This window comes from Phyllobates terribilis, unplaced genomic scaffold (genome assembly GCF_046119375.1).
Source record: "Phyllobates terribilis strain yellow unplaced genomic scaffold, ASM4611937v1 Scaffold_123__1_contigs__length_5148117, whole genome shotgun sequence".
NCBI lineage: Eukaryota > Metazoa > Chordata > Amphibia > Anura > Dendrobatidae > Phyllobates > Phyllobates terribilis.
The window spans coordinates 1,863,789-1,890,665 of NW_027362883.1; the positions used below are offsets into that span (position 1 = coordinate 1,863,789).

Genomic DNA, 26,877 nt, shown 5'->3' on the forward strand with positions numbered 1-26,877 from the left:
ACCTGTGCACAGCAGCAGCCACCTTCAGTCTGCTGCTGGACAGCCAGCAGCAGCAGCAGCAGGAGAGGTATGTAATCAGGAGCCCTCCTGCTAAGGGTAGACAGCTGCTCGTTCCACCCCACCCCCCGCCTTAATTGGTTCTCCTCCCTTCCAACGGTGTTGAGGCGGGTGGGAACAGCAGGGGGTGAAGGTGCTGTGCTTAAAGAGGTGGAGTTATGCAGATCTAAAACGCGTGGATTGCAGCAGCAGCAAGCCGAAAAGTGCAGGCATGTAAGGGATCTAGAGGTTGACAACATGTCTTCTTAACGGGAGTCCAGGAGCTCATCTCCACAAATGGACTTTTCAGGATCCTTGGGTGGCTCCGTAGTTTGAAACCAATTCTGGTTATCGCTTCTCGGCCTTTTGGCTAAGATCAAGTGTAGTATCTGTTCTTATCAGTTTAATATCTGATACGTCCCCTATCTGGGGACCATATATTAAATGGATTTTTAGAACAGGGAGATGGAAAAAGAGCTTGCTCTGTCCACTCCACGCATTGACCTGGTATTGCAGTATCTCCAGGACCGGTGCACCCCTTCTTTAATGCAGTTTCTAAAATCAGAAAGAATTGAATTCAATGTTTTTTGTTCATTTTGCTTGTTTGTCGGATTTTGGGATGGACTCTTTGGCTTTGCTTTTCTTCTCCTCATTGGATTTTTCATGTTCAAAGTTGCAGAAGCCAGATTACAAGCTCATTTTGGTTCAACTTCAGCAACTGTGCATTGCATTGCCATGTAATGTGATGCAATGCTATCTTTCTAGCTCTCCCTTTTTACTTCCTTTTGGATAAACAGACATATTAGGCAAGCATTTTGGAGCTTTCACCTAAATAACTACAGGTGGTGAGATAAGCTGCACAATATAATTGACCTTTCAGTATATTGTTGCACACACACCATCTATTTAGCAAATGCCCTTGTTATCAACAGCAGCCTTTTAAACTCACCTGAGCTAACAGGTATGTGCGCTGGTTACTCTGCTGCGCTTAAAATTTCTTTTTTGGTTTGCTACAATGCCTTTTCTGAAACGTTGTCTCCTTCTGCTGGAACACTGACTTCTTTCATTTAATGCCTGCAGACTATAAAAGAGAACCCAACCCAAAAAGTTTGGTTGATTAGTCTGTGGCATTCTGTTAAACTGTTGCTTATGGCGGTCTCTGTGAGCTTCTCAGCGACATTCAGCCAGCCAGGTATCCTGCCTGCAGTAGATGGAATGTGGCAATGGAACGCTGGCTGCGCGTGTCATAATAGGCTCTGAGCCTTTATATACCTGTGCACAGCAGCAGCCACCTTCAGTCTGCTGCTGGACAGCCAGCAGCAGCAGCAGCAGGAGAGGTATGTAATCAGGAGCCCTCCTGCTAAGGGTAGACAGCTGCTCGTTCCACCCCACCCCCCGCCTTAATTGGTTCTCCTCCCTTCCAACGGTGTTGAGGCGGGTGGGAACAGCAGGGGGTGAAGGTGCTGTGTTTAAAGAGGTGGAGTTATGCAGATCTAAAACGCGTGGATTGCAGCAGCAGCAAGCCGAAAAGTGCAGGCATGTAAGGGATCTAGAGGTTGACAACATGTCTTCTTAACGGGAGTCCAGGAGCTCATCTCCACAAATGGACTTTTCAGGATCCTTGGGTGGCTCCGTAGTTTGAAACCAATTCTGGTTATCGCTTCTCGGCCTTTTGGCTAAGATCAAGTGTAGTATCTGTTCTTATCAGTTTAATATCTGATACGTCCCCTATCTGGGGACCATATATTAAATGGATTTTTAGAACAGGGAGATGGAAAAAGAGCTTGCTCTGTCCACTCCACGCATTGACCTGGTATTGCAGTATCTCCAGGACCGGTGCACCCCTTCTTTAATGCAGTTTCTAAAATCAGAAAGAATTGAATTCAATGTTTTTTGTTCATTTTGCTTGTTTGTCGGATTTTGGGATGGACTCTTTGGCTTTGCTTTTCTTCTCCTCATTGGATTTTTCATGTTCAAAGTTGCAGAAGCCAGATTACAAGCTCATTTTGGTTCAACTTCAGCAACTGTGCATTGCATTGCCATGTAATGTGATGCAATGCTATCTTTCTAGCTCTCCCTTTTTACTTCCTTTTGGATAAACAGACATATTAGGCAAGCATTTTGGAGCTTTCACCTAAATAACTACAGGTGGTGAGATAAGCTGCACAATATAATTGACCTTTCAGTATATTGTTGCACACACACCATCTATTTAGCAAATGCCCTTGTTATCAACAGCAGCCTTTTAAACTCACCTGAGCTAACAGGTATGTGCGCTGGTTACTCTGCTGCGCTTAAAATTTCTTTTTTGGTTTGCTACAATGCCTTTTCTGAAACGTTGTCTCCTTCTGCTGGAACACTGACTTCTTTCATTTAATGCCTGCAGACTATAAAAGAGAACCCAACCCAAAAAGTTTGGTTGATTAGTCTGTGGCATTCTGTTAAACTGTTGCTTATGGCGGTCTCTGTGAGCTTCTCAGCGACATTCAGCCAGCCAGGTATCCTGCCTGCAGTAGATGGAATGTGGCAATGGAACGCTGGCTGCGCGTGTCATAATAGGCTCTGAGCCTTTATATACCTGTGCACAGCAGCAGCCACCTTCAGTCTGCTGCTGGACAGCCAGCAGCAGCAGCAGCAGGAGAGGTATGTAATCAGGAGCCCTCCTGCTAAGGGTAGACAGCTGCTCGTTCCACCCCACCCCCCGCCTTAATTGGTTCTCCTCCCTTCCAACGGTGTTGAGGCGGGTGGGAACAGCAGGGGGTGAAGGTGCTGTGTTTAAAGAGGTGGAGTTATGCAGATCTAAAACGCGTGGATTGCAGCAGCAGCAAGCCGAAAAGTGCAGGCATGTAAGGGATCTAGAGGTTGACAACATGTCTTCTTAACGGGAGTCCAGGAGCTCATCTCCACAAATGGACTTTTCAGGATCCTTGGGTGGCTCCGTAGTTTGAAGCCAATTCTGGTTATCGCTTCTCGGCCTTTTGGCTAAGATCAAGTGTAGTATCTGTTCTTATCAGTTTAATATCTGATACGTCCCCTATCTGGGGACCATATATTAAATGGATTTTTAGAACAGGGAGATGGAAAAAGAGCTTGCTCTGTCCACTCCACGCATTGACCTGGTATTGCAGTATCTCCAGGACCGGTGCACCCCTTCTTTAATGCAGTTTCTAAAATCAGAAAGAATTGAATTCAATGTTTTTTGTTCATTTTGCTTGTTTGTCGGATTTTGGGATGGACTCTTTGGCTTTGCTTTTCTTCTCCTCATTGGATTTTTCATGTTCAAAGTTGCAGAAGCCAGATTACAAGCTCATTTTGGTTCAACTTCAGCAACTGTGCATTGCATTGCCATGTAATGTGATGCAATGCTATTTTTCTAGCTCTCCCTTTTCACTTCCTTTTGGATAAACAGACATATTAGGCAAGCATTTTGGAGCTTTCACCTAAATAACTACAGGTGGTGAGATAAGCTGCACAATATAATTGACCTTTCAGTATATTGTTGCACACACACCATCTATTTAGCAAATGCCCTTGTTATCAACAGCAGCCTTTTAAACTCACCTGAGCTAACAGGTATGTGCGCTGGTTACTCTGCTGCGCTTAAAATTTCTTTTTTGGTTTGCTACAATGCCTTTTCTGAAACGTTGTCTCCTTCTGCTGGAACACTGACTTCTTTCATTTAATGCCTGCAGACTATAAAAGAGAACCCAACCCAAAAAGTTTGGTTGATTAGTCTGTGGCATTCTGTTAAACTGTTGCTTATGGCGGTCTCTGTGAGCTTCTCAGCGACATTCAGCCAGCCAGGTATCCTGCCTGCAGTAGATGGAATGTGGCAATGGAACGCTGGCTGCGCGTGTCATAATAGGCTCTGAGCCTTTATATACCTGTGCACAGCAGCAGCCACCTTCAGTCTGCTGCTGGACAGCCAGCAGCAGCAGCAGCAGGAGAGGTATGTAATCAGGAGCCCTCCTGCTAAGGGTAGACAGCTGCTCGTTCCACCCCACCCCCCGCCTTAATTGGTTCTCCTCCCTTCCAATGGTGTTGAGGCGGGTGGGAACAGCAGGGGGTGAAGGTGCTGTGTTTAAAGAGGTGGAGTTATGCAGATCTAAAACGCGTGGATTGCAGCAGCAGCAAGCCGAAAAGTGCAGGCATGTAAGGGATCTAGAGGTTGACAACATGTCTTCTTAACGGGAGTCCAGGAGCTCATCTCCACAAATGGACTTTTCAGGATCCTTGGGTGGCTCCGTAGTTTGAAACCAATTCTGGTTATCGCTTCTCGGCCTTTTGGCTAAGATCAAGTGTAGTATCTGTTCTTATCAGTTTAATATCTGATACGTCCCCTATCTGGGGACCATATATTAAATGGATTTTTAGAACAGGGAGATGGAAAAAGAGCTTGCTCTGTCCACTCCACGCATTGACCTGGTATTGCAGTATCTCCAGGACCGGTGCACCCCTTCTTTAATGCAGTTTCTAAAATCAGAAAGAATTGAATTCAATGTTTTTTGTTCATTTTGCTTGTTTGTCGGATTTTGGGATGGACTCTTTAGCTTTGCTTTTCTTCTCCTCATTGGATTTTTCATGTTCAAAGTTGCAGAAACCAGATTACAAGCTCATTTTGGTTCAACTTCAGCAACTGTGAATTGCATTGCCATGTAATGTGATGCAATGCTATCTTTCTAGCTCTCCCTTTTTACTTCTTTTTGGATAAACAGACATATTAGGCAAGCATTTTGGAGCTTTCACCTAAATAACTACAGGTGGTGAGATAAGCTGCACAATATAATTGACCTTTCAGTATATTGTTGCACACACACCATCTATTTAGCAAATGCCCTTGTTATCAACAGCAGCCTTTTAAACTCACCTGAGCTAACAGGTATGTGCGCTGGTTACTCTGCTGCGCTTAAAATTTCTTTTTTGGTTTGCTACAATGCCTTTTCTGAAACGTTGTCTCCTTCTGCTGGAACACTGACTTCTTTCATTTAATGCCTGCAGACTATAAAAGAGAACCCAACCCAAAAAGTTTGGTTGATTAGTCTGTGGCATTCTGTTAAACTGTTGCTTATGGCGGTCTCTGTGAGCTTCTCAGCGACATTCAGCCAGCCAGGTATCCTGCCTGCAGTAGATGGAATGTGGCAATGGAACGCTGGCTGCGCATGTCATAATAGGCTCTGAGCCTTTATATACCTGTGCACAGCAGCAGCCACCTTCAGTCTGCTGCTGGACAGCCAGCAGCAGCAGCAGCAGGAGAGGTATGTAATCAGGAGCCCTCCTGCTAAGGGTAAACAGCTGCTCGTTCCACCCCACCCCCCGCCTTAATTGGTTCTCCTCCCTTCCAACGGTGTTGAGGCGGGTGGGAACAGCAGGGGGTGAAGGTGCTGTGTTTAAAGAGGTGGAGTTATGCAGATCTAAAACGCGTGGATTGCAGCAGCAGCAAGCCGAAAAGTGCAGGCATGTAAGGGATCTAGAGGTTGACAACATGTCTTCTTAACGGGAGTCCAGGTGCTCATCTCCACAAATGGACTTTTCAGGATCCTTGGGTGGCTCCGTAGTTTGAAACCAATTCTGGTTATCGCTTCTCGGCCTTTTGGCTAAGATCAAGTGTAGTATCTGTTCTTATCAGTTTAATATCTGATACGTCCCCTATCTGGGGACCATATATTAAATGGATTTTTAGAACAGGGAGATGGAAAAAGAGCTTGCTCTGTCCACTCCACGCATTGACCTGGTATTGCAGTATCTCCAGGACCGGTGCACCCCTTCTTTAATGCAGTTTCTAAAATCAGAAAGAATTGAATTCAATGTTTTTTGTTCATTTTGCTTGTTTGTCGGATTTTGGGATGGACTCTTTGGCTTTGCTTTTCTTCTCCTCATTGGATTTTTCATGTTCAAAGTTGCAGAAGCCAGATTACAAGCTCATTTTGGTTCAACTTCAGCAACTGTGCATTGCATTGCCATGTAATGTGATGCAATGCTATCTTTCTAGCTCTCCCTTTTTACTTCCTTTTGGATAAACAGACATATTAGGCAAGCATTTTGGAGCTTTCACCTAAATAACTACAGGTGGTGAGATAAGCTGCACAATATAATTGACCTTTCAGTATATTGTTGCACACACACCATCTATTTAGCAAATGCCCTTGTTATCAACAGCAGCCTTTTAAACTCACCTGAGCTAACAGGTATGTGCGCTGGTTACTCTGCTGCGCTTAAAATTTCTTTTTTGGTTTGCTACAATGCCTTTTCTGAAACGTTGTCTCCTTCTGCTGGAACACTGACTTCTTTCATTTAATGCCTGCAGACTATAAAAGAGAACCCAACCCAAAAAGTTTGGTTGATTAGTCTGTGGCATTCTGTTAAACTGTTGCTTATGGCGGTCTCTGTGAGCTTCTCAGCGACATTCAGCCAGCCAGGTATCCTGCCTGCAGTAGATGGAATGTGGCAATGGAACGCTGGCTGCGCGTGTCATAATAGGCTCTGAGCCTTTATATACCTGTGCACAGCAGCAGCCACCTTCAGTCTGCTGCTGGACAGCCAGCAGCAGCAGCAGCAGGAGAGGTATGTAATCAGGAGCCCTCCTGCTAAGGGTAGACAGCTGCTCGTTCCACCCCACCCCCCGCCTTAATTGGTTCTCCTCCCTTCCAACGGTGTTGAGGCGGGTGGGAACAGCAGGGGGTGAAGGTGCTGTGTTTAAAGAGGTGGAGTTATGCAGATCTAAAACGCGTGGATTGCAGCAGCAGCAAGCCGAAAAGTGCAGGCATGTAAGGGATCTAGAGGTTGACAACATGTCTTCTTAACGGGAGTCCAGGAGCTCATCTCCACAAATGGACTTTTCAGGATCCTTGGGTGGCTCCTTAGTTTGAAACCAATTCTGGTTATCGCTTCTCGGCCTTTTGGCTAAGATCAAGTGTAGTATCTGTTCTTATCAGTTTAATATCTGATACGTCCCCTATCTGGGGACCATATATTAAATGGATTTTTAGAACAGGGAGATGGAAAAAGAGCTTGCTCTGTCCACTCCACGCATTGACCTGGTATTGCAGTATCTCCAGGACCGGTGCACCCCTTCTTTAATGCAGTTTCTAAAATCAGAAAGAATTGAATTCAATGTTTTTTGTTCATTTTGCTTGTTTGTCGGATTTTGGGATGGACTCTTTAGCTTTGCTTTTCTTCTCCTCATTGGATTTTTCATGTTCAAAGTTGCAGAAGCCAGATTACAAGCTCATTTTGGTTCAACTTCAGCAACTGTGCATTGCATTGCCATGTAATGTGATGCAATGCTATCTTTCTAGCTCTCCCTTTTTACTTCCTTTTGGATAAACAGACATATTAGGCAAGCATTTTGGAGCTTTCACCTAAATAACTACAGGTGGTGAGATAAGCTGCACAATATAATTGACCTTTCAGTATATTGTTGCACACACACCATCTATTTAGCAAATGCCCTTGTTATCAACAGCAGCCTTTTAAACTCACCTGAGCTAACAGGTATGTGCGCTGGTTACTCTGCTGCGCTTAAAATTTCTTTTTTGGTTTGCTACAATGCCTTTTCTGAAACGTTGTCTCCTTCTGCTGGAACACTGACTTCTTTCATTTAATGCCTGCAGACTATAAAAGAGAACCCAACCCAAAAAGTTTGGTTGATTAGTCTGTGGCATTCTGTTAAACTGTTGCTTATGGCGGTCTCTGTGAGCTTCTCAGCGACATTCAGCCAGCCAGGTATCCTGCCTGCAGTAGATGGAATGTGGCAATGGAACGCTGGCTGCGCGTGTCATAATAGGCTCTGAGCCTTTATATACCTGTGCACAGCAGCAGCCACCTTCAGTCTGCTGCTGGACAGCCAGCAGCAGCAGCAGCAGGAGAGGTATGTAATCAGGAGCCCTCCTGCTAAGGGTAGACAGCTGCTCGTTCCACCCCACCCCCCGCCTTAATTGGTTCTCCTCCCTTCCAACGGTGTTGAGGCGGGTGGGAACAGCAGGGGGTGAAGGTGCTGTGTTTAAAGAGGTGGAGTTATGCAGATCTAAAACGCGTGGATTGCAGCAGCAGCAAGCCGAAAAGTGCAGGCATGTAAGGGATCTAGAGGTTGACAACATGTCTTCTTAACGGGAGTCCAGGAGCTCATCTCCACAAATGGACTTTTCAGGATCCTTGGGTGGCTCCGTAGTTTGAAACCAATTCTGGTTATCGCTTCTCGGCCTTTTGGCTAAGATCAAGTGTAGTATCTGTTCTTATCAGTTTAATATCTGATACGTCCCCTATCTGGGGACCATATATTAAATGGATTTTTAGAACAGGGAGATGGAAAAAGAGCTTGCTCTGTCCACTCCACGCATTGACCTGGTATTGCAGTATCTCCAGGACCGGTGCACCCCTTCTTTAATGCAGTTTCTAAAATCAGAAAGAATTGAATTCAATGTTTTTTGTTCATTTTGCTTGTTTGTCGGATTTTGGGATGAACTCTTTGGCTTTGCTTTTCTTCTCCTCATTGGATTTTTCATGTTCAAAGTTGCAGAAGCCAGATTACAAGCTCATTTTGGTTCAACTTCAGCAACTGTGCATTGCATTGCCATGTAATGTGATGCAATGCTATCTTTCTAGCTCTCCCTTTTTACTTCCTTTTGGATAAACAGACATATTAGGCAAGCATTTTGGAGCTTTCACCTAAATAACTACAGGTGGTGAGATAAGCTGCACAATATAATTGACCTTTCAGTATATTGTTGCACACACACCATCTATTTAGCAAATGCCCTTGTTATCAACAGCAGCCTTTTAAACTCACCTGAGCTAACAGGTATGTGCGCTGGTTACTCTGCTGCGCTTAAAATTTCTTTTTTGGTTTGCTACAATGCCTTTTCTGAAACGTTGTCTCCTTCTGCTGGAACACTGACTTCTTTCATTTAATGCCTGCAGACTATAAAAGAGAACCCAACCCAAAAAGTTTGGTTGATTAGTCTGTGGCATTCTGTTAAACTGTTGCTTATGGCGGTCTCTGTGAGCTTCTCAGCGACATTCAGCCAGCCAGGTATCCTGCCTGCAGTAGATGGAATGTGGCAATGGAACGCTGGCTGCGCGTGTCATAATAGGCTCTGAGCCTTTATATACCTGTGCACAGCAGCAGCCACCTTCAGTCTGCTGCTGGACAGCCAGCAGCAGCAGCAGCAGGAGAGGTATGTAATCAGGAGCCCTCCTGCTAAGGGTAGACAGCTGCTCGTTCCACCCCACCCCCCGCCTTAATTGGTTCTCCTCCCTTCCAACGGTGTTGAGGCGGGTGGGAACAGCAGGGGGTGAAGGTGCTGTGTTTAAAGAGGTGGAGTTATGCAGATCTAAAACGCGTGGATTGCAGCAGCAGCAAGCCGAAAAGTGCAGGCATGTAAGGGATCTAGAGGTTGACAACATGTCTTCTTAACGGGAGTCCAGGAGCTCATCTCCACAAATGGACTTTTCAGGATCCTTGGGTGGCTCCGTAGTTTGAAACCAATTCTGGTTATCGCTTCTCGGCCTTTTGGCTAAGATCAAGTGTAGTATCTGTTCTTATCAGTTTAATATCTGATACGTCCCCTATCTGGGGACCATATATTAAATGGATTTTTAGAACAGGGAGATGGAAAAAGAGCTTGCTCTGTCCACTCCACGCATTGACCTGGTATTGCAGTATCTCCAGGACCGGTGCACCCCTTCTTTAATGCAGTTTCTAAAATCAGAAAGAATTGAATTCAATGTTTTTTGTTCATTTTGCTTGTTTGTCGGATTTTGGGATGGACTCTTTGGCTTTGCTTTTCTTCTCCTCATTGGATTTTTCATGTTCAAAGTTGCAGAAGCCAGATTACAAGCTCATTTTGGTTCAACTTCAGCAACTGTGCATTGCATTGCCATGTAATGTGATGCAATGCTATCTTTCTAGCTCTCCCTTTTTACTTCCTTTTGGATAAACAGACATATTAGGCAAGCATTTTGGAGCTTTCACCTAAATAACTACAGGTGGTGAGATAAGCTGCACAATATAAATGACCTTTCAGTATATTGTTGCACACACACCATCTATTTAGCAAATGCCCTTGTTATCAACAGCAGCCTTTTAAACTCACCTGAGCTAACAGGTATGTGCGCTGGTTACTCTGCTGCGCTTAAAATTTCTTTTTTGGTTTGCTACAATGCCTTTTCTGAAACGTTGTCTCCTTCTGCTGGAACACTGACTTCTTTCATTTAATGCCTGCAGACTATAAAAGAGAACCCAACCCAAAAAGTTTGGTTGATTAGTCTGTGGCATTCTGTTAAACTGTTGCTTATGGCGGTCTCTGTGAGCTTCTCAGCGACATTCAGCCAGCCAGGTATCCTGCCTGCAGTAGATGGAATGTGGCAATGGAACGCTGGCTGCGCGTGTCATAATAGGCTCTGAGCCTTTATATACCTGTGCACAGCAGCAGCCACCTTCAGTCTGCTGCTGGACAGCCAGCAGCAGCAGCAGCAGGAGAGGTATGTAATCAGGAGCCCTCCTGCTAAGGGTAGACAGCTGCTCGTTCCACCCCACCCCCCGCCTTAATTGGTTCTCCTCCCTTCCAACGGTGTTGAGGCGGGTGGGAACAGCAGGGGGTGAAGGTGCTGTGTTTAAAGAGGTGGAGTTATGCAGATCTAAAACGCGTGGATTGCAGCAGCAGCAAGCCGAAAAGTGCAGGCATGTAAGGGATCTAGAGGTTGACAACATGTCTTCTTAACGGGAGTCCAGGAGCTCATCTCCACAAATGGACTTTTCAGGATCCTTGGGTGGCTCCGTAGTTTGAAACCAATTCTGGTTATCGCTTCTCGGCCTTTTGGCTCAGATCTGTAATGGGTCTAGTCATTTGGCTGTCTGTGCGTTAACTCTTGGCCCTGTGGCATCGCCATTTTATGGCTTAAGCCACTTGCTGCTATAAGGAGTTGGCCAGTAGACACGACTAGCGATAATGGGACGCATTCGATACGCTGGGCCCGGTGAGGCTCGAGTGAAGTTTGGAATCCAGATTGATGTGGAAGAAGGCAAAGAAGGAATCTTTACCCTCAGCTTCGTGGTGAAGGAGATTTTGTTTGGACTCCTTGAAGTGAAGAAGGAAGAAATCTTGTGCCTCCAGCAATTCAAAAGCAAGTATAATCTTGTATTTACTTCTATGGCTGTTTGCAACAATTTCTATGATTGTTTGAAAAAGAATCTGGACAATCAATATTTGGATGGGCTGACTTTTGTCATCTTGTATTGCTCCAAAGAGGTACCTCTGACTGTTTTCATGTACAACCCACATGTGGACTTGGCTTTGATTTATGCCTTTCTAAATAGGCACTGCTATATTACCAAGGTGGCAGTAAAAGTCATGAATGAGGAGGAACTATGGACCGGTAAATATCGTTTCATGGTCAAGTTCCGGGAAAGTCCTGATGAACCAGGGGGTATACATTATCCTCCATCAAATTTTTCCATTGGGAGTGAGCGGGGTTACCTGTTCTTCCCCAATGCGCCCAGGTTTTGTCGTCATTGTAGGAGGTATGGCCATACTCAGGAAGCATGCGACATCAGACAGATTATTTGCAGGAAGTGCAATGAGGTGGGTCATTCTTCCAATAATTGCAAAAATGAAATAGTCTGTAACCTCTGCGGAGAGAAGGGGCATGCCTTCAGAGACTGTATATTCCATCCTGGTTCATATGCGGGGGCAGCGGGAAGGGGAAGGAGAAGAAATGAATCTCCTGCACCCACAGCTACAACTCCGACTGCTCCAACTCCGACTGCTCCGATATCTACTCTGGCTTTCCTGGATGAGGAGGAGGCTCGGGTTGCTTTTCCAGAACTGGTTCGTGTGAATGTAAGAGGAAATATGGAGCTGGCACCTGAGCCACCGGTGCAGAGGGCCGCGTCTGTGGCTTCAGATGTCAGTGAGTCTGAGACGATAACTGATGATCGCATAGGCATGGAAGTGGCCCCGGTGGAGGATCTGGAGGCTGAAATTCCAGACATGATGGTTACATTGCAGGGGGAAGAGGAGTCTGATCTGACCAGAACACCGCATGTGGCCTGGAGCGATGTCGTTTCTGACCTTGAGGAGGAGGGATGTCAGGGGGACTTTGACCCCCAGCGGTGGGATTATAGTTCAGATGAAGATGGAGGCGCTTCAGTGAAGAAAAAGAAGAAAACTGAACCATCCTTTTCCCCTTTAAGTGACTGCAGTGTGAGTCCAGCCCGGGTGTACCCTACAGCATCCGATCCCCAAGATGTGTCTTTTTTGGGGGAAGGCACAAACTACGATATCTGCACGTCCAGCGTCCTACCCCCAGAAGGGTTAGGATGATGTACAGGTGGGCATGTTGTCGTGACCTGCCACATCAAATTAATAGATGGGTGCCCAAGTTGCTCTCAGCATCTTGTCGCTAAATGTTCGGCTGATTAAATCTGAGTCGAGAAGAGTGGCAATTTTGGACTACTTGAGCAACTTGGATGCGGACGTATACTGTGTGCAGGAGTGTGCGATCTCCGATCCCTTAAGTGAAAATGCATGGCCTTTAGGTCAAAGTGTGTGGTCTGGTTCTGTATGTAATAAAAATTGTGGGGTAGGTGTTTTGGTGAAGGGTTATAGTGTTAAGATAGAAAGTTACATGGTGGTGGAGGCGGGGAGGTGTGTAATATGTGAGTTAAATTGTAGGGGGTGGAGGGCTATGGTGGTAAATATGTATGCACCAATAGATAAAGGGGAGAGGCTGGAAATTTTTGAGAAATTATGTTTTTTTTTTATCTGGCAAAATGCCAATAATTTTTGTTGGAGATTTCAATTGTGTGACGGAGGGGGATAAGATGGATGTTACAGGTAAAAGACTCAAGAGTCTTGTGGCGGATTTTTCCTTACAGGATGCTGCGGAAGTTTTTTTAGGTAATCCACCTCCTGCGACCTATAAGGCCGACAGGGGAGGCATAGAGTCTAGAATAGACCGTATCTTCTTTTCTTCACAAAATGTTATTTGTAGGAATTTCCAGCAGGAAGATGTTCCCTTCTCTGACCATGTGTGTTTGAGGGCACGTCTAGAAGGTAAGATTTCCTTTGTATATGGTGGTGGCGTGTGGAAACTTAATGTGCGTTTGCTGGAAGATAATAGGACCATGCGTGATTTTAGGCGAATGTATGTTAGGTGGAGGGATAAAAAAAGTGATTACAGGAATGTGCTTGAGTGGTGGGACTGGATGAAGAGTGAGATTGTTTTTTTCTTTAGAAAAAGGGGCAGGAGGAAAGCAGCAATGAATAGAGCAAAATTTAATGATTTAAGCTCTAGACTGGAGTGGCTGAGGAAGTTAAGGATGATTGGAGTGGATGTGGATGTTTTGATGTGTCAAGTGAAAGAAGAGATTAAGAAATATATTGAGGGTAAAGGGAAAGAAATTATTTACCGTTCTAAGATTGAACATTTGGAGAAAAATGAGAAATGCACAAGGTTTTTTTTCAAAAAAGTTTTTGGGAAGAAAGTAGATATGGATGAGGTGGTGAATGGCGATGGGGTGTGTGTGAGTGGGAAGGATGTGATGCAGGAGGTGGTGTTGTTTTATAAGGAGTTGTATGGGGAAAAATGGGTTGATGATAGGATGTTGACTGATGCTTTGGGGTGTTTAGAAGGTTGTTTGGGTGAGGATGAACGTGAAATATTGGATGATGTAATTGTGTTGGATGAAGTTAAAAAAGTGGTGATGTCTGCGAGTAAGAATAAAACACCTGGGAAGGATGGACTGCCCGTGGAGTTATATGTTAAGGAATGGGACACGATGGGAAATGACTTATTGGAGGTGTGCCAGTATATGTTCACGGAGAATATGTTGAGTGAATCTATGAGAGATGGGGTGGTGGTTTTGGTTCATAAGAAAGGTGATAAAAAGGATTTGGGGAATTGGAGGCCAATCACCCTTTTGAATGCAGACTATAAGGTGTTTAGTAAATTGTTGGCTAGCCGGATGCGGGAAGTGATTGGCGGTGTGGTGGATGAAGATCAAGTGTGTGCAGTGCCTGGGAGAAGTATGACTGAAAATTTGGTGTTGTTGCGTGATGTGATTGGGGATTGTATGAGTCGTAAGCAGAAATGTTTGTTGTTTTCGGTTGATTTTGAAAAAGCTTTTGACCGTGTGTCACATAGCTTTATGTTTAAGGTTTTGTCTAAGATGGGTTATTCCAGGAATTTTGTAAACTGTGTTAGGAGTTTGTATTGTAATGTTTCAAGTGAATTTTTGGTGAATGGGTGGTTGAGTGAGAAAGTGAGAATTAAATCAGGAGTGCGTCAGGGGTGCCCTATGTCCCCTTTTTTGTTTATTAGTGTGATTGAAGTGTTGATGTGTATGGTTAGGAAGGATAAGTTTATGAGAGGTGTGATGATTCCTGGGAGTAATGGAAAGGATGTGAGAATTCTAGGTTACATGGATGATGTAGTGATTGTGAGTGGGAATATGGCTGCGATGAGTAGGGCAAGGTTGATATTAAGTTTGTTTTGTAGTGTCTCAGCTTTTAAGGTCAATTGGACTAAGAGTTCCTTTAAATGTTTTGGTGAGAGGAATGTACGGATGGATGGTGTGAGGTGTGAGGATGGTGCAATAAAGGTGCTTGGGATTAAGTTTAATGATGATTTGAAAGGAAATGAGAGTTGGGAACATTGTGGGGTGAGAGTGGTGCGCAAGTTGAATTTTTGGCGAATGAGAGAATTAACTCTGACTGGGAAAGTTCTGATTATTAAGGCGGTTATTTTGCCTATTTTGTTGTTTGTTGCGAATGTATATCCTGCTGCTTTTAAGAAAATTAGGAAAACTGAGAAATTCATCTTTAATTTTCTTTGGGGAAGTCGCATGGAGAACTTGAAACGGGAATATGTCTATAAGTTATGTGTAAATGGTGGTTTGGATTTTCCAAATATTGATTTCTTTTTAGGGATTAGTTACGTGAAAATGGTGGTGGTGGTTCTAGGGAAAAGTAATAAGTGTGCTTATATGATGAAGTATTCGGCTGGATGGATGCTTTATGGCTTAAAGTGGGTCAAAAGGGATGCTAGAGTGCCTGTTGCTTTTAAGTGTCCTGTATGGTATGGTTGTGTTGAGAAATTTGTAAGGAAGTATGATTTGTTGTCCGTTAACATGAGTGATTTTAGGCAAAAGAAGAAAGTCATTAGGATGGTGCGTGAGCGTGAGGTGGTATGTAATATCAATGGGTTGAGAGGGGAGGAAGTAACCGAGATGTGGAGAAAATTAAGTATAGATGGTGTGACTAACAGACAGAGAGATATCGCTTGGATGATATTGCATGACATTTTGCCTGTTAGAGATGTGCAAAAGAAGAGGGATTTAGTTAAATCTGAGGTATGCCCGAGGGATGGATGTGGTTTGAGAGAGCATGTTAGACATATGGTATGGGATTGTGATTTTGCATATGATGTATGGAAGGGTATAGGGGGACTTTGCAAGGAATTGGTGGGTGTAAAGTATGTAAATTGGAAACTTGCTATGTTTGGGATGGGTGCATGTAGTAGAATTAAGGATAGGATTTTATGGTTGTTGGTGGTGTGTGTAATTGAAAGTTTGTGGGATGCGAGGAATTTGTTAGTTTTTAAAAGGAAGAAAATGTCAGTTAATGAATGTTTGAGATTGATTCTGTCACGTATGTATGTAATATACCTCTGGGATCAGGAACGTGGAAGTATTATAGATGCTGAAGGGATCTGGAAGTTTAAAAAGTGGAGGTTTTTGGTAAAGTTTAATTAGTAGTGTATAATGTACCTGATGATAAGGTTTGGTTTTATTTTTGATTATATACCAAGTGTGATGAAAGGCTAAGTGTCAATGAAAGGCATTTGTAAGTCGATTTGATTGAGCTTATGCTCCGGCCTATCTGATTTGGAAAAAAAAAAAAAAAAAAAAATCTGTTCTTATCAGTTTAATATCTGATACGTCCCCTATCTGGGGACCATATATTAAATGGATTTTTAGAACAGGGAGATGGAAAAAGAGCTTGCTCTGTCCACTCCACGCATTGACCTGGTATTGCAGTATCTCCAGGACCGGTGCACCCCTTCTTTAATGCAGTTTCTAAAATCAGAAAGAATTGAATTCAATGTTTTTTGTTCATTTTGCTTGTTTGTCGGATTTTGGGATGGACTCTTTGGCTTTGCTTTTCTTCTCCTCATTGGATTTTTCATGTTCAAAGTTGCAGAAGCCAGATTACAAGCTCATTTTGGTTCAACTTCAGCAACTGTGCATTGCATTGCCATGTAATGTGATGCAATGCTATCTTTCTAGCTCTCCCTTTTTACTTCCTTTTGGATAAACAGACATATTAGGCAAGCATTTTGGAGCTTTCACCTAAATAACTACAGGTGGTGAGATAAGCTGCACAATATAATTGACCTTTCAGTATATTGTTGCACACACACCATCTATTTAGCAAATGCCCTTGTTATCAACAGCAGCCTTTTAAACTCACCTGAGCTAACAGGTATGTGCGCTGGTTACTCTGCTGCGCTTAAAATTTCTTTTTTGGTTTGCTACAATGCCTTTTCTGAAACGTTGTCTCCTTCTGCTGGAACACTGACTTCTTTCATTTAATGCCTGCAGACTATAAAAGAGAACCCAACCCAAAAAGTTTGGTTGATTAGTCTGTGGCATTCTGTTAAACTGTTGCTTATGGCGGTCTCTGTGAGCCTCTCAGCGACATTCAGCCAGCCAGGTATCCTGCCTGCAGTAGATGGAATGTGGCAATGGAACGCTGGCTGCGCGTGTCATAATAGGCTCTGAGCCTTTATATACCTGTGCACAGCAGCAGCCACCTTCAGTCTGCTGCTGGACAGCCAGCAGCAGCAGCAGCAGGAGAGGTATGTAATCAGGAGCCCTCCTGCTAAGGGTAGACAGCTGCTCGTTCCACCCCACCCCCCGCCTTAATTGGTTCTCCTCCCTTCCAACGGTGTTGAGGCGGGTGGGAACAGCAGGGGGTGAAGGTGCTGTGTTTAAAGAGGTGGAGTTATGCAGATCTAAAACGCGTGGATTGCAGCAGCAGCAAGCCGAAAAGTGCAGGCATGTAAGGGATCTAGAGGTTGACAACATGTCTTCTTAACGGGAGTCCAGGAGCTCATCTCCACAAATGGACTTTTCAGGATCCTTGGGTGGCTCCGTAGTTTGAAACCAATTCTGGTTATCGCTTCTCGGCCTTTTGGCTAAGATCAAGTGTAGTATCTGTTCTTATCAGTTTAATATCTGATACGTCCCCTATCTGGGGACCATATATTAAATGGATTTTTAGAACAGGGAGATGGAAAAAGAGCTTGCTCTGTCCACTCCACGCATTGACCTGGTATTGCAGTATCTCCAGGACCGGTGCACCCCTTCTTTAATGCAGTTTCTAAAATCAGAAAGAATTGAATTCAATGTTTTTTGTTCATTTTGCTTGTTTGTCGGATTTTGGGATGGACTCTTTGGCTTTGCTTTTCTTCTCCTCATTGGATTTTTCATGTTCAAAGTTGCAGAAGCCAGATTACAAGCTCATTTTGGTTCAACTTCAGCAACTGTGCATTGCATTGCCATGTAATGTGATGCAATGCTATCTTTCTAGCTCTCCCTTTTTACTTCCTTTTGGATAAACAGACATATTAGGCAAGCATTTTGGAGCTTTCACCTAAATAACTACAGGTGGTGAGATAAGCTGCACAATATAATTGACCTTTCAGTATATTGTTGCACACACACCATCTATTTAGCAAATGCCCTTGTTATCAACAGCAGCCTTTTAAACTCACCTGAGCTAACAGGTATGTGCGCTGGTTACTCTGCTGCGCTTAAAATTTCTTTTTTGGTTTGCTACAATGCCTTTTCTGAAACGTTGTCTCCTTCTGCTGGAACACTGACTTCTTTCATTTAATGCCTGCAGACTATAAAAGAGAACCCAACCCAAAAAGTTTGGTTGATTAGTCTGTGGCATTCTGTTAAACTGTTGCTTATGGCGGTCTCTGTGAGCTTCTCAGCGACATTCAGCCAGCCAGGTATCCTGCCTGCAGTAGATGGAATGTGGCAATGGAACGCTGGCTGCGCGTGTCATAATAGGCTCTGAGCCTTTATATACCTGTGCACAGCAGCAGCCACCTTCAGTCTGCTGCTGGACAGCCAGCAGCAGCAGCAGCAGGAGAGGTATGTAATCAGGAGCCCTCCTGCTAAGGGTAGACAGCTGCTTGTTCCACCCCACCCCCCGCCTTAATTGGTTCTCCTCCCTTCCAACGGTGTTGAGGCGGGTGGGAACAGCAGGGGGTGAAGGTGCTGTGTTTAAAGAGGTGGAGTTATGCAGATCTAAAACGCGTGGATTGCAGCAGCAGCAAGCCGAAAAGTGCAGGCATGTAAGGGATCTAGAGGTTGACAACATGTCTTCTTAACGGGAGTCCAGGAGCTCATCTCCACAAATGGACTTTTCAGGATCCTTGGGTGGCTCCGTAGTTTGAAACCAATTCTGGTTATCGCTTCTCGGCCTTTTGGCTAAGATCAAGTGTAGTATCTGTTCTTATCAGTTTAATATCTGATACGTCCCCTATCTGGGGACCATATATTAAATGGATTTTTAGAACAGGGAGATGGAAAAAGAGCTTGCTCTGTCCACTCCACGCATTGACCTGGTATTGCAGTATCTCCAGGACCGGTGCACCCCTTCTTTAATGCAGTTTCTAAAATCAGAAAGAATTGAATTCAATGTTTTTTGTTCATTTTGCTTGTTTGTCGGATTTTGGGATGGACTCTTTGGCTTTGCTTTTCTTCTTCTCCTCATTGGATTTTTCATGTTCAAAGTTGCAGAAGCCAGATTACAAGCTCATTTTGGTTCAACTTCAGCAACTGTGCATTGCATTGCCATGTAATGTGATGCAATGCTATCTTTCTAGCTCTCCCTTTTTACTTCCTTTTGGATAAACAGACATATTAGGCAAGCATTTTGGAGCTTTCACCTAAATAACTACAGGTGGTGAGATAAGCTGCACAATATAATTGACCTTTCAGTATATTGTTGCACACACACCATCTATTTAGCAAATGCCCTTGTTATCAACAGCAGCCTTTTAAACTCACCTGAGCTAACAGGTATGTGCGCTGGTTACTCTGCTGCGCTTAAAATTTCTTTTTTGGTTTGCTACAATGCCTTTTCTGAAACGTTGTCTCCTTCTGCTGGAACACTGACTTCTTTCATTTAATGCCTGCAGACTATAAAAGAGAACCCAACCCAAAAAGTTTGGTTGATTAGTCTGTGGCATTCTGTTAAACTGTTGCTTATGGCGGTCTCTGTGAGCTTCTCAGCGACATTCAGCCAGCCAGGTATCCTGCCTGCAGTAGATGGAATGTGGCAATGGAACGCTGGCTGCGCATGTCATAATAGGCTCTGAGCCTTTATATACCTGTGCACAGCAGCAGCCACCTTCAGTCTGCTGCTGGACAGCCAGCAGCAGCAGCAGCAGGAGAGGTATGTAATCAGGAGCCCTCCTGCTAAGGGTAGACAGCTGCTCGTTCCACCCCACCCCCCGCCTTAATTGGTTCTCCTCCCTTCCAACGGTGTTGAGGCGGGTGGGAACAGCAGGGGGTGAAGGTGCTGTGTTTAAAGAGGTGGAGTTATGCAGATCTAAAACGCGTGGATTGCAGCAGCAGCAAGCCGAAAAGTGCAGGCATGTAAGGGATCTAGAGGTTGACAACATGTCTTCTTAACGGGAGTCCAGGAGCTCATCTCCACAAATGGACTTTTCAGGATCCTTGGGTGGCTCCGTAGTTTGAAACCAATTCTGGTTATCGCTTCTCGGCCTTTTGGCTAAGATCAAGTGTAGTATCTGTTCTTATCAGTTTAATATCTGATACGTCCCCTATCTGGGGACCATATATTAAATGGATTTTTAGAACAGGGAGATGGAAAAAGAGCTTGCTCTGTCCACTCCACGCATTGACCTGGTATTGCAGTATCTCCAGGACCGGTGCACCCCTTCTTTAGTGCAGTTTCTAAAATCAGAAAGAATTGAATTCAATGTTTTTTGTTCATTTTGCTTGTTTGTCGGATTTTGGGATGGACTCTTTGGCTTTGCTTTTCTTCTCCTCATTGGATTTTTCATGTTCAAAGTTGCAGAAGCCAGATTACAAGCTCATTTTGGTTCAACTTCAGCAACTGTGCATTGCATTGCCATGTAATGTGATGCAATGCTATCTTTCTAGCTCTCCCTTTTTACTTCCTTTTGGATAAACAGACATATTAGGCAAGCATTTTGGAGCTTTCACCTAAATAACTACAGGTGGTGAGATAAGCTGCACAATATAATTGACCTTTCAGTATATTGTTGCACACACACCATCTATTTAGCAAATGCCCTTGTTATCAACAGCAGCCTTTTAAACTCACCTGAGCTAACAGGTATGTGCGCTGGTTACTCTGCTGCGCTTAAAATTTCTTTTTTGGTTTGCTACAATGCCTTTTCTGAAACGTTGTCTCCTTCTGCTGGAACACTGACTTCTTTCATTTAATGCCTGCAGACTATAAAAGAGAACCCAACCCAAAAAGTTTGGTTGATTAGTCTGTGGCATTCTGTTAAACTGTTGCTTATGGCGGTCTCTGTGAGCTTCTCAGCGACATTCAGCCAGCCAGGTATCCTGCCTGCAGTAGATGGAATGTGGCAATGGAACGCTGGCTGCGCGTGTCATAATAGGCTCTGAGCCTTTATATACCTGTGCACAGCAGCAGCCACCTTCAGTCTGCTGCTGGACAGCCAGCAGCAGCAGCAGCAGGAGAGGTATGTAATCAGGAGCCCTCCTGCTAAGGGTAGACAGCTGCTCGTTCCACCCCACCCCCCGCCTTAATTGGTTCTCCTCCCTTCCAACGGTGTTGAGGCGGGTGGGAACAGCAGGGGGTGAAGGTGCTGTGTTTAAAGAGGTGGAGTTATGCAGATCTAAAACGCGTGGATTGCAGCAGCAGCAAGCCGAAAAGTGCAGGCATGTAAGGGATCTAGAGGTTGACAACATGTCTTCTTAACGGGAGTCCAGGAGCTCATCTCCACAAATGGACTTTTCAGGATCCTTGGGTGGCTCCGTAGTTTGAAACCAATTCTGGTTATCGCTTCTCGGCCTTTTGGCTAAGATCAAGTGTAGTATCTGTTCTTATCAGTTTAATATCTGATACGTCCCCTATCTGGGGACCATATATTAAATGGATTTTTAGAACAGGGAGATGGAAAAAGAGCTTGCTCTGTCCACTCCACGCATTGACCTGGTATTGCAGTATCTCCAGGACCGGTGCACCCCTTCTTTAATGCAGTTTCTAAAATCAGAAAGAATTGAATTCAATGTTTTTTGTTCATTTTGCTTGTTTGTCGGATTTTGGGATGGACTCTTTGGCTTTGCTTTTCTTCTCCTCATTGGATTTTTCATGTTCAAAGTTGCAGAAGCCAGATTACAAGCTCATTTTGGTTCAACTTCAGCAACTGTGCATTGCATTGCCATGTAATGTGATGCAATGCTATCTTTCTAGCTCTCCCTTTTTACTTCCTTTTGGATAAACAGACATATTAGGCAAGCATTTTGGAGCTTTCACCTAAATAACTACAGGTGGTGAGATAAGCTGCACAATATAATTGACCTTTCAGTATATTGTTGCACACACACCATCTATTTAGCAAATGCCCTTGTTATCAACAGCAGCCTTTTAAACTCACCTGAGCTAACAGGTATGTGCGCTGGTTACTCTGCTGCGCTTAAAATTTCTTTTTTGGTTTGCTACAATGCCTTTTCTGAAACGTTGTCTCCTTCTGCTGGAACACTGACTTCTTTCATTTAATGCCTGCAGACTATAAAAGAGAACCCAACCCAAAAAGTTTGGTTGATTAGTCTGTGGCATTCTGTTAAACTGTTGCTTATGGCGGTCTCTGTGAGCTTCTCAGCGACATTCAGCCAGCCAGGTATCCTGCCTGCAGTAGATGGAATGTGGCAATGGAACGCTGGCTGCGCGTGTCATAATAGGCTCTGAGCCTTTATATACCTGTGCACAGCAGCAGCCACCTTCAGTCTGCTGCTGGACAGCCAGCAGCAGCAGCAGCAGGAGAGGTATGTAATCAGGAGCCCTCCTGCTAAGGGTAGACAGCTGCTTGTTCCACCCCACCCCCCGCCTTAATTGGTTCTCCTCCCTTCCAACGGTGTTGAGGCGGGTGGGAACAGCAGGGGGTGAAGGTGCTGTGTTTAAAGAGGTGGAGTTATGCAGATCTAAAACGCGTGGATTGCAGCAGCAGCAAGCCGAAAAGTGCAGGCATGTAAGGGATCTAGAGGTTGACAACATGTCTTCTTAACGGGAGTCCAGGAGCTCATCTCCACAAATGGACTTTTCAGGATCCTTGGGTGGCTCCGTAGTTTGAAACCAATTCTGGTTATCGCTTCTCGGCCTTTTGGCTAAGATCAAGTGTAGTATCTGTTCTTATCAGTTTAATATCTGATACGTCCCCTATCTGGGGACCATATATTAAATGGATTTTTAGAACAGGGAGATGGAAAAAGAGCTTGCTCTGTCCACTCCACGCATTGACCTGGTATTGCAGTATCTCCAGGACCGGTGCACCCCTTCTTTAATGCAGTTTCTAAAATCAGAAAGAATTGAATTCAATGTTTTTTGTTCATTTTGCTTGTTTGTCGGATTTTGGGATGGACTCTTTGGCTTTGCTTTTCTTCTTCTCCTCATTGGATTTTTCATGTTCAAAGTTGCAGAAGCCAGATTACAAGCTCATTTTGGTTCAACTTCAGCAACTGTGCATTGCATTGCCATGTAATGTGATGCAATGCTATCTTTCTAGCTCTCCCTTTTTACTTCCTTTTGGATAAACAGACATATTAGGCAAGCATTTTGGAGCTTTCACCTAAATAACTACAGGTGGTGAGATAAGCTGCACAATATAATTGACCTTTCAGTATATTGTTGCACACACACCATCTATTTAGCAAATGCCCTTGTTATCAACAGCAGCCTTTTAAACTCACCTGAGCTAACAGGTATGTGCGCTGGTTACTCTGCTGCGCTTAAAATTTCTTTTTTGGTTTGCTACAATGCCTTTTCTGAAACGTTGTCTCCTTCTGCTGGAACACTGACTTCTTTCATTTAATGCCTGCAGACTATAAAAGAGAACCCAACCCAAAAAGTTTGGTTGATTAGTCTGTGGCATTCTGTTAAACTGTTGCTTATGGCGGTCTCTGTGAGCTTCTCAGCGACATTCAGCCAGCCAGGTATCCTGCCTGCAGTAGATGGAATGTGGCAATGGAACGCTGGCTGCGCATGTCATAATAGGCTCTGAGCCTTTATATACCTGTGCACAGCAGCAGCCACCTTCAGTCTGCTGCTGGACAGCCAGCAGCAGCAGCAGCAGGAGAGGTATGTAATCAGGAGCCCTCCTGCTAAGGGTAGACAGCTGCTCGTTCCACCCCACCCCCCGCCTTAATTGGTTCTCCTCCCTTCCAACGGTGTTGAGGCGGGTGGGAACAGCAGGGGGTGAAGGTGCTGTGTTTAAAGAGGTGGAGTTATGCAGATCTAAAACGCGTGGATTGCAGCAGCAGCAAGCCGAAAAGTGCAGGCATGTAAGGGATCTAGAGGTTGACAACATGTCTTCTTAACGGGAGTCCAGGAGCTCATCTCCACAAATGGACTTTTCAGGATCCTTGGGTGGCTCCGTAGTTTGAAACCAATTCTGGTTATCGCTTCTCGGCCTTTTGGCTAAGATCAAGTGTAGTATCTGTTCTTATCAGTTTAATATCTGATACGTCCCCTATCTGGGGACCATATATTAAATGGATTTTTAGAACAGGGAGATGGAAAAAGAGCTTGCTCTGTCCACTCCACGCATTGACCTGGTATTGCAGTATCTCCAGGACCGGTGCACCCCTTCTTTAGTGCAGTTTCTAAAATCAGAAAGAATTGAATTCAATGTTTTTTGTTCATTTTGCTTGTTTGTCGGATTTTGGGATGGACTCTTTGGCTTTGCTTTTCTTCTCCTCATTGGATTTTTCATGTTCAAAGTTGCAGAAGCCAGATTACAAGCTCATTTTGGTTCAACTTCAGCAACTGTGCATTGCATTGCCATGTAATGTGATGCAATGCTATCTTTCTAGCTCTCCCTTTTTACTTCCTTTTGGATAAACAGACATATTAGGCAAGCATTTTGGAGCTTTCACCTAAATAACTACAGGTGGTGAGATAAGCTGCACAATATAATTGACCTTTCAGTATATTGTTGCACACACACCATCTATTTAGCAAATGCCCTTGTTATCAACAGCAGCCTTTTAAACTCACCTGAGCTAACAGGTATGTGCGCTGGTTACTCTGCTGCGCTTAAAATTTCTTTTTTGGTTTGCTACAATGCCTTTTCTGAAACGTTGTCTCCTTCTGCTGGAACACTGACTTCTTTCATTTAATGCCTGCAGACTATAAAAGAGAACCCAACCCAAAAAGTTTGGTTGATTAGTCTGTGGCATTCTGTTAAACTGTTGCTTATGGCGGTCTCTGTGAGCTTCTCAGCGACATTCAGCCAGCCAGGTATCCTGCCTGCAGTAGATGGAATGTGGCAATGGAACGCTGGCTGCGCGTGTCATAATAGGCTCTGAGCCTTTATATACCTGTGCACAGCAGCAGCCACCTTCAGTCTGCTGCTGGACAGCCAGCAGCAGCAGCAGCAGGAGAGGTATGTAATCAGGAGCCCTCCTGCTAAGGGTAGACAGCTGCTCGTTCCACCCCACCCCCCGCCTTAATTGGTTCTCCTCCCTTCCAACGGTGTTGAGGCGGGTGGGAACAGCAGGGGGTGAAGGTGCTGTGTTTAAAGAGGTGGAGTTATGCAGATCTAAAACGCGTGGATTGCAGCAGCAGCAAGCCGAAAAGTGCAGGCATGTAAGGGATCTAGAGGTTGACAACATGTCTTCTTAACGGGAGTCCAGGAGCTCATCTCCACAAATGGACTTTTCAGGATCCTTGGGTGGCTCCGTAGTTTGAAACCAATTCTGGTTATCGCTTCTCGGCCTTTTGGCTAAGATCAAGTGTAGTATCTGTTCTTATCAGTTTAATATCTGATACGTCCCCTATCTGGGGACCATATATTAAATGGATTTTTAGAACAGGGAGATGGAAAAAGAGCTTGCTCTGTCCACTCCACGCATTGACCTGGTATTGCAGTATCTCCAGGACCGGTGCACCCCTTCTTTAATGCAGTTTCTAAAATCAGAAAGAATTGAATTCAATGTTTTTTGTTCATTTTGCTTGTTTGTCGGATTTTGGGATGGACTCTTTGGCTTTGCTTTTCTTCTCCTCATTGGATTTTTCATGTTCAAAGTTGCAGAAGCCAGATTACAAGCTCATTTTGGTTCAACTTCAGCAACTGTGCATTGCATTGCCATGTAATGTGATGCAATGCTATCTTTCTAGCTCTCCCTTTTTACTTCCTTTTGGATAAACAGACATATTAGGCAAGCATTTTGGAGCTTTCACCTAAATAACTACAGGTGGTGAGATAAGCTGCACAATATAATTGACCTTTCAGTATATTGTTGCACACACACCATCTATTTAGCAAATGCCCTTGTTATCAACAGCAGCCTTTTAAACTCACCTGAGCTAACAGGTATGTGCGCTGGTTACTCTGCTGCGCTTAAAATTTCTTTTTTGGTTTGCTACAATGCCTTTTCTGAAACGTTGTCTCCTTCTGCTGGAACACTGACTTCTTTCATTTAATGCCTGCAGACTATAAAAGAGAACCCAACCCAAAAAGTTTGGTTGATTAGTCTGTGGCATTCTGTTAAACTGTTGCTTATGGCGGTCTCTGTGAGCTTCTCAGCGACATTCAGCCAGCCAGGTATCCTGCCTGCAGTAGATGGAATGTGGCAATGGAACGCTGGCTGCGCGTGTCATAATAGGCTCTGAGCCTTTATATACCTGTGCACAGCAGCAGCCACCTTCAGTCTGCTGCTGGACAGCCAGCAGCAGCAGCAGCAGGAGAGGTATGTAATCAGGAGCCCTCCTGCTAAGGGTAGACAGCTGCTCGTTCCACCCCACCCCCCGCCTTAATTGGTTCTCCTCCCTTCCAACGGTGTTGAGGCGGGTGGGAACAGCAGGGGGTGAAGGTGCTGTGTTTAAAGAGGTGGAGTTATGCAGATCTAAAACGCGTGGATTGCAGCAGCAGCAAGCCGAAAAGTGCAGGCATGTAAGGGATCTAGAGGTTGACAACATGTCTTCTTAACGGGAGTCCAGGAGCTCATCTCCACAAATGGACTTTTCAGGATCCTTGGGTGGCTCCGTAGTTTGAAACCAATTCTGGTTATCGCTTCTCGGCCTTTTGGCTAAGATCAAGTGTAGTATCTGTTCTTATCAGTTTAATATCTGATACGTCCCCTATCTGGGGACCATATATTAAATGGATTTTTAGAACAGGGAGATGGAAAAAGAGCTTGCTCTGTCCACTCCACGCATTGACCTGGTATTGCAGTATCTCCAGGACCGGTGCACCCCTTCTTTAATGCAGTTTCTAAAATCAGAAAGAATTGAATTCAATGTTTTTTGTTCATTTTGCTTGTTTGTCGGATTTGGGGATGGACTCTTTGGCTTTGCTTTTCTTCTCCTCATTGGATTTTTCATGTTCAAAGTTGCAGAAGCCAGATTACAAGCTCATTTTGGTTCAACTTCAGCAACTGTGCATTGCATTGCCATGTAATGTGATGCAATGCTATCTTTCTAGCTCTCCCTTTTTACTTCCTTTTGGATAAACAGACATATTAGGCAAGCATTTTGGAGCTTTCACCTAAATAACTACAGGTGGTGAGATAAGCTGCACAATATA

General features: G+C 44.4%; 17 non-coding genes across 17 annotated transcripts; all 17 read left to right on the forward strand.

Annotated features, from left to right (window-relative positions):
* The first annotated feature begins 386 nt into the window (after positions 1-386).
* Positions 387-577, forward strand: LOC141201972 (U2 spliceosomal RNA). The gene has a single exon (XR_012273260.1). It is a non-coding gene; the product is annotated as a U2 spliceosomal RNA (small nuclear RNA).
* A 1,115-nt stretch (positions 578-1,692) lies between these two features.
* LOC141201973 (U2 spliceosomal RNA) lies at positions 1,693-1,883 on the forward strand. The gene has a single exon (XR_012273261.1). It is a non-coding gene; the product is annotated as a U2 spliceosomal RNA (small nuclear RNA).
* Positions 1,884-2,998: 1,115 nt separating this feature from the next.
* Positions 2,999-3,189, forward strand: LOC141201974 (U2 spliceosomal RNA). Its single transcript, XR_012273262.1, has one exon. It is a non-coding gene; the product is annotated as a U2 spliceosomal RNA (small nuclear RNA).
* A 1,115-nt stretch (positions 3,190-4,304) lies between these two features.
* On the forward strand, positions 4,305-4,495 carry LOC141201975 (U2 spliceosomal RNA). The gene has a single exon (XR_012273263.1). It is a non-coding gene; the product is annotated as a U2 spliceosomal RNA (small nuclear RNA).
* Positions 4,496-5,610: 1,115 nt separating this feature from the next.
* LOC141201976 (U2 spliceosomal RNA) lies at positions 5,611-5,801 on the forward strand. The gene has a single exon (XR_012273264.1). It is a non-coding gene; the product is annotated as a U2 spliceosomal RNA (small nuclear RNA).
* A 1,115-nt stretch (positions 5,802-6,916) lies between these two features.
* LOC141201977 (U2 spliceosomal RNA) lies at positions 6,917-7,107 on the forward strand. Its single transcript, XR_012273265.1, has one exon. It is a non-coding gene; the product is annotated as a U2 spliceosomal RNA (small nuclear RNA).
* Positions 7,108-8,222: 1,115 nt separating this feature from the next.
* On the forward strand, positions 8,223-8,413 carry LOC141201978 (U2 spliceosomal RNA). The gene has a single exon (XR_012273266.1). It is a non-coding gene; the product is annotated as a U2 spliceosomal RNA (small nuclear RNA).
* A 1,115-nt stretch (positions 8,414-9,528) lies between these two features.
* On the forward strand, positions 9,529-9,719 carry LOC141201979 (U2 spliceosomal RNA). The gene has a single exon (XR_012273267.1). It is a non-coding gene; the product is annotated as a U2 spliceosomal RNA (small nuclear RNA).
* A 6,193-nt stretch (positions 9,720-15,912) lies between these two features.
* Positions 15,913-16,097, forward strand: LOC141202580 (U2 spliceosomal RNA). Its single transcript, XR_012273824.1, has one exon. It is a non-coding gene; the product is annotated as a U2 spliceosomal RNA (small nuclear RNA).
* Positions 16,098-17,212: 1,115 nt separating this feature from the next.
* Positions 17,213-17,403, forward strand: LOC141201980 (U2 spliceosomal RNA). The gene has a single exon (XR_012273268.1). It is a non-coding gene; the product is annotated as a U2 spliceosomal RNA (small nuclear RNA).
* Positions 17,404-18,518: 1,115 nt separating this feature from the next.
* On the forward strand, positions 18,519-18,709 carry LOC141201981 (U2 spliceosomal RNA). Its single transcript, XR_012273269.1, has one exon. It is a non-coding gene; the product is annotated as a U2 spliceosomal RNA (small nuclear RNA).
* Positions 18,710-19,827: 1,118 nt separating this feature from the next.
* Positions 19,828-20,018, forward strand: LOC141201983 (U2 spliceosomal RNA). The gene has a single exon (XR_012273271.1). It is a non-coding gene; the product is annotated as a U2 spliceosomal RNA (small nuclear RNA).
* A 1,115-nt stretch (positions 20,019-21,133) lies between these two features.
* On the forward strand, positions 21,134-21,324 carry LOC141201984 (U2 spliceosomal RNA). The gene has a single exon (XR_012273272.1). It is a non-coding gene; the product is annotated as a U2 spliceosomal RNA (small nuclear RNA).
* A 1,115-nt stretch (positions 21,325-22,439) lies between these two features.
* Positions 22,440-22,630, forward strand: LOC141201985 (U2 spliceosomal RNA). The gene has a single exon (XR_012273273.1). It is a non-coding gene; the product is annotated as a U2 spliceosomal RNA (small nuclear RNA).
* Positions 22,631-23,748: 1,118 nt separating this feature from the next.
* On the forward strand, positions 23,749-23,939 carry LOC141201986 (U2 spliceosomal RNA). The gene has a single exon (XR_012273274.1). It is a non-coding gene; the product is annotated as a U2 spliceosomal RNA (small nuclear RNA).
* A 1,115-nt stretch (positions 23,940-25,054) lies between these two features.
* LOC141201987 (U2 spliceosomal RNA) lies at positions 25,055-25,245 on the forward strand. The gene has a single exon (XR_012273275.1). It is a non-coding gene; the product is annotated as a U2 spliceosomal RNA (small nuclear RNA).
* Positions 25,246-26,360: 1,115 nt separating this feature from the next.
* LOC141201988 (U2 spliceosomal RNA) lies at positions 26,361-26,551 on the forward strand. The gene has a single exon (XR_012273276.1). It is a non-coding gene; the product is annotated as a U2 spliceosomal RNA (small nuclear RNA).
* Positions 26,552-26,877: the final 326 nt, after the last annotated feature.